Raw genomic sequence first — 6,749 nt, 5'->3', positions numbered from 1 at the left:
CTTAAATATTTTTTATTTGAATAGTATTTGAAAAGACTTTGAAGCCATATGAATTAAAAACTATTATTACTTGTCAATTATAGCATCTCTCAAAGCTTTGAGTTTTTTTATTTTTATTTATGATCTCTTATGAAATACCTTGATTAATTGTAAAATACCTTATAGAATGCTCTGATCATTTATAAAATGTCTTATGAAATGACTTGTGAACTTTAAAGAAGGTAAATATTTTTGATGAAAATAAAGATACATCCATGTAACCATTGAAGATTATTACTTAAACCTTATGGAACTGCTCAATCAATTGCAAAACTCAGTAATGAATCATAAAACATATTGTGAACTCTATAAAATATGAACTTTTTTTAATGAAAACAAAGTTTGATCCATGCAGTAAATAGGAGCCTTTATTGATCTCTTTGTATCATAGATATACAAATTTATTCTAATATTTACTTATATGATAAAATAGAAGTAGGTAAAAATAATTTTATTTTATAATATTTTTTAGAAAAGCTTCTTAAAAGCTTCATAGATGCTGCTTGACTTTACATGTGTTTATAGTTGATTGATAGGTTAGAAACTTAATCAACAAGTTAATTACATATTAATAACTTTCAAAACAAGCTAATTATGTAGCGCACATATAGAAAACTTACCTTGTAAGTTAAGATATGTGTCTTATAAATTCAACATGTTTTTGAGGTCCTATAAGATATTACCACATAGCTTCTAGTTAAGAGTATATATGGAGGCAAGAATGAAGCCTTCTTCACTCTTGTCAATGCCTTTCTACTCTTCAGTCTTGTTTTCAAGACTTTGAAATATTTTTGTCTTTGGCAATAGCCATTCTAATTTAATATTAAATTATTTTTGAGTCATTATCTAATCTTTTTAAGTGACATAAGAGTATATTGACATTTTAATTCTTTGAGGTTCTTCTTCTTAATAGTTTGACAAGAGTGCTAACTTAATATTCTTATCTTTTTTTAGAAATAAATAGATTATTCTACTTCTATTATTATATTTTGAAGGTTATAAATTATTATTCTTTAAATAAACTATTTAATTTTTTAACATTAATATTTTTCTTAAAAAAAGTGGATTATCTCTCTTTGTAAAAATTTTCATTTGATATTAAAGGTTAAAAATTACCTTACTCTAATTTGACTTATGGATTTATTAAGATATTTGAAATAGAAGGAAAAATCATAGATGCTACACTTAGCAGAAGTGAGAATAGATTTGTAACTATTATTAATCTTCTTGAACTTGTCAATACTCTGTCAAGGACATGAGCTAAAAGATGATGCATAAATCAATGAAATTCATGTCAAAGAAAGTGTGACAAAATAAAACTAAGGAAGTATGTATATTAAAAGAAACTGGAAAGGCTTATTGCCAAAAGATAAATAAACTTGAGGCTCTTGAAACTAAACTAAAAGCAAGCAAAGAATTGATAAGAATGAAGAGGGCTTCACTATTGTCTTTACATATACTATCTAACTAAAGACTACGTGGCAATGTTCTATAGGACCTCTAATAAGTGTTGACTTTGTAGGACACATGCCTTGACTTACAAGGCAAGTTTTTCTATATGTGGGCCACATAGTTAACTTGATCTTCAAGCTAACAACATGTGTGGTACATGGCCAACTTGTTGACCACGTTTCTAATCCAAAAAATCAATTTAAGATACCTATAAAGTCAAAGCAGCATCTATAAAGCTTCTAAGAAGCTTCTATAGAAGATATTATAGAATTAATTTATTTTTACCTACTTTTACTTACTTCTACATATTTATACAGGTGATTATTGGCTTACATGTGTATGTCCATGATACACTCTTAGGATAGAAATTTCATTCATCTCAAAGGCCAACTATAAAAATACTAATCCTATACCTATGGAAAAAATTCAGAATCTACGTCAAGAAGTTATGTAGTCAAAAGAAGCAAGTAAATTGAATTTATAATTAAATCAAGGAAGTTTTGATTCTACAACTATAATAAGGATAAGGATTAATATGCTTGAGAATTTTGATGAAACAAGATCAAAATTTTGAAGATTTTTACAATAAGTCAAGTTCCATCTAAAATTACATTCTTTCTAATATCTTAATGGATTTATTCAAGTTAGATTCATAAACACATTTCTATCTGGAAGTGTTTTTTCTTGATTTATTCTTTTAATAAAAAAAGATACATAATTCTTTCATGATTGAATTCATTCCTAGAAGTATTTATAACTATATTCAAAAAAAGTGCTAAAAAAAGAATAGTAGAGATCAAATTTTTATTTTTACAATAAAAATCACAATCAACCACCATATATTCTATTAAATTCCAAAACCTTGCTTACAATATGAATTAGAATAACAACTCTCTTATCAATCAATTTTGATATGAATTGAAAGATAATAATAAATATTTGTTATTGATAATATTGAAAAAAAATCTTTAGAATAATTTAACACTCAAGTTGTTGTATGTGATAATTGATTATTTGAAAGAAATTGAGAATAAAGACTTGGCTAGAGAAGAACAAGCCACGTAATGATAGAAGCTCTTAAGTTTTCAGAAACTTATTCATCAAGACTAAAACCAATGTAAATTAATATAATAAATTTTAAATTTATTTGGAGCAAAAAAAGATTTAATATCACCAAAAAGGCTTACACATATATTAGAGAGAAGGTAAACATATTATTTAATATTGTTCAAAGAAACAATACAATCACAAAATGAGGAGCATGGTTGTTAAAGAAGATAATGTATTGAAAGACAAGTTTCTCTAGCTATAATAGAGACTATGCCGCTGAAATCTTATGTATCTTCTAATAAAGGTCTTATGTTCTCTTCAAATATTTATCTTATTTTATAATAGAATTTTTTTTAAAATCAAAAAATTACAAAGTCTTAGCCTTGTTAGATTTAAGAGTCTCAACCTCTTTAATAGATAAAAAATTTGTCATAAAACAAGAGATATTGTTAGTTAAGAAAACCAAACTTGTACATATAGAAGTCATAGATGGCTGTCTCTAAAGATGGTATCTATGATATTGTTCCTTCACATGTAAGAATTAAAGATTATAACAGTATAATAATATGTAATGTAATAAGATCTCTATCCAATGTAATTATTTTAGAATTATCTTGGTTAAAAAAATATAATCCTCAAATATATTGGATTTCTTATAACCTTAATTTTTCTTGTAAGCTTAATTTTTCTTATATTTTGATCCAAAATTTTGTTAGTCAAGTAGAAATACATAAGCTTAGTATATCTAAATCATTACTTGTAAGTACAAAAGCTTTTATTATTGTGGCAAAAAAAAGATCACCTTTTGTTATATATACTACATCTATTTCTAATAGTAAAAAGATATTAAGTGATATTCTTAGCTAATATTAAGATTTCCAAGTTGTTTTGAAAAGAAAAATATAAATATTTTTTAAAAGTATTAATCCTATGATTATTTAATTGATTTGCAAGAGAGAGCTTAACTACCATTCGGACCAATCTATAGCTTATTGCAAAATGAATTGGCGACAATAAAAGAGTATATAAAAAATAACTTGACTAAGAACTTCATAGGCCATTCAAAATCTCCAACATAAATTCCTATCTTATTTGTGAAGAAAATAGATGGATCTCAATAGATGTACATAATCTATTAGGGACTTAACAAGATCATAATTAAGAATAGGTATCTCCTACCTCTCATTTCAAGACTTCTTAACCAACTCAATCAATCAAAGGTCTACATAAAAATATGTCAACAAACAGCATATAACTTAGTCCACATAAAAAAAGATGAATAGAAGACTATTTTTAAACTAGGTATAGATATTTTGAATATAATGTTATGCCTTTTGGACTTACAAATACACCACCTATATTTCAACATCTCATGAATGATATTTTTTATGAGTTTTTAATGATTTTATTGTTTATTATTTAGAAAATATTTTAATCTACTCTAAGAATACAAAAGAGCATAAATTTCATATTTGTCATGTGTTACAAAAACTTAGAGATGTAGAATTGTATTCTAAGATGGAAAAGTGTGTATTTCATACTATTAAAGCTAAATTCTTAAGATACAACATTTCTAACAAAGGGCTTATGATAGATCCAAAAAAATTCCAGACTATCATAGATTGGAAGATTCCAAAAAATAGTCCAAGATTTGTAGTATTTTTTAAGATTTTTTAATTATTATAAGATCTTTATTAAAAACTTTTTTCAAATTATAATCCTGTTATATGCTTGAGATGTAAAAATAAACTTGAGTAGAGCAAAGAAGTAGAAACATCTTTTAAAGCCTTAAAGATAACATTTATTTTTGCACCAATTTTGTATTGCATCAATTTCTTCAAGGCATTCTTCTAAAAAATAAATGCATCAAACTTTGCTATAGGTGTTGTTTTGTCACAAATAAGAGGAGATGATAAGATCCATTCAATAGCTTTTTATTCTAAGAAATTTTAAACAATCAAGATTAAATATAAGATCAATAAAAAAAAACTTCTTCTAAACATGGATTCATTTTAAGAATGATATTATTATCTAGAAGGCACTTCTAATCTATTCACTATATATATGGATCATAAGAACCTCAAGTACTTTATGCTAGCTTATATTTTGAATTGTCACCAATCCTATTAGAGCACTTCTTTATCAAGATTTGATTTCAAAATCACATATTAATCCAAAAAATATTTCTTAATAGCATCACCCAAGTTTCAAGCTTAAGACAAAGTCTTAATTTATTCATTCTAGATGTATTAAGCAACTTGATGAATTTGATTGGATAAACATTATTATTGTTGATACTATTTTCAACAACTTCATTGATGCTTAGATATTCTTCTTCTTTTCTAGGAAATATAGCCATAATATTTTCATTAATAACCTCTATATTATCATTCCATGTAGATAAAATGATTCTATCTTTAAAGAAGACATCATTTATTACAACATCTTTTATCACCCTTATTTAAACAACATCCATTAAAGATATTAATTTTTAATCAACACTCATGTGATAAAGAAATTATAACTATATTATTGAGAAATAAGTTTGTGATGTTTTCAATCTGACAAGTAGCAAATAAAAATATTAGTTAATAATAATATAATTATAAAGAATTCAAATGCACCACCATCTATATATACAACATGAATATGCATTTAATACTTGAAGAAGCCAATTAAAAAATTTAATATCTACTTCAAATATTTTTAAATTCAACCTTATATTTTCTTTTAATACATGGATTTTTATTTGAAGCCAAAGTGTTGAATGACAATTTTTTTTTAAATTCTTTTTACAGTCACTAGCAATATTTGGCAAAAATCTCTACCAAAAACTAAAGTAGGTACTCCAAATGAATGATTTGTATCTCAAATTTTTCTAAAAGAATAATCGATTGCCTCAAATAATAACAATGTTGAATTGAAAGTTCATCTCAAATAATAAGCAAAGTTTAGCAAATAAAATCAGCATGGTTGGAATTCTTAGTAATTAAATCAAAAGAGTCTTCATTATAATCTAGTGGAATCTTAAATATAGAATGGATGGTTCTTCTTCTTTAAAGTAGCAATGCAATAACTCCTGATGATGCAATACAGTTGACAATCTTTTGCATCAATTAAACTTTAGTTGCCAAAGTATTGTAAATAAATGTCTTACCAATTTTTGTGAGTCTATTTAAAAAAAAATGTGTCTATATTCTTCCATTATAGAAGCCACAATATCATCATATACTTTTTTTTGTTCAAGCTTCAATCGTAGAAAATTTTGGTCCAAATTTACTTCTAATTGTTGAATTTTCCATATTTTTTCTTTAGCAATAAATTTATTTCTATTAATTTTTATATTTAAATTGTTTCATGAAATAATATTGAAAATAATTGTGCAAGCATTCTATCAAAGTCTTGCAAAATCTTATCCAACAAAAAAGTCTAAAATTCTTAATTATTTGTCTATAGGATTGCTAATTCCATGTTTTCTTTGCAAATGGGCATTAAGATCGTCCAAGATGCTTTTTCAAAATCTTTTCCACAAATTTAATAGATTTATCAGATTTTTAAGTAATAATAAAATAACAAACAATGCCCTCAATTGAGATTTGGTTCATATTTTTGATGCTTCTTCCAAACATTGTTGCCACTCTTCATTATCTTCAAGAAATCTTAAAGCTACACATATACTTTTAAATGTTGGACGAAAAATTCTATAAATATTATTTAATTATTCAAATGATTATAGATCTTTAACATAAATTAATAAAAGCTTCAAATGTTATATTTCTTTTATTTCCAAATTTACAAAATATAATCTTTCAATAGCAAATTTGTATTTTTTTAACATCCATATCCTTCTAATCTTATGCCAAATAAAATATTATAGAGACTATTGGTATATATATTATCTTGTCACTATAACTGCTATACATATTTTAAAAAATAAAATTAATATTATACATTATCTTTTAGCATATTTTAAAATTGCAGCTATCTTCTTATTTGGATCATATACTATTTAATATATTTCTTTTATTCATGAAGTGTAAAGAAACAACAAGATCTAATTCCACTACTCCTTCATTTTATGCTTGAAATAGTATTTTATGTACTTATCTATATAATTTAATAAATGGATTATTTTCCTTCAAAACTTTTATATTTTTTTACATAATTTGGTTCAATAAGCGACAATTATGACTCATTCTTTTATCTAA

Source organism: Physcomitrium patens, chromosome 7 (genome assembly GCF_059467195.1).
Source record: "Physcomitrium patens ecotype Gransden chromosome 7, ASM5946719v1, whole genome shotgun sequence".
Taxonomy (NCBI): domain Eukaryota; kingdom Viridiplantae; phylum Streptophyta; class Bryopsida; order Funariales; family Funariaceae; genus Physcomitrium; species Physcomitrium patens.
Note: the sequence above shows the minus strand (reverse complement) of the source record.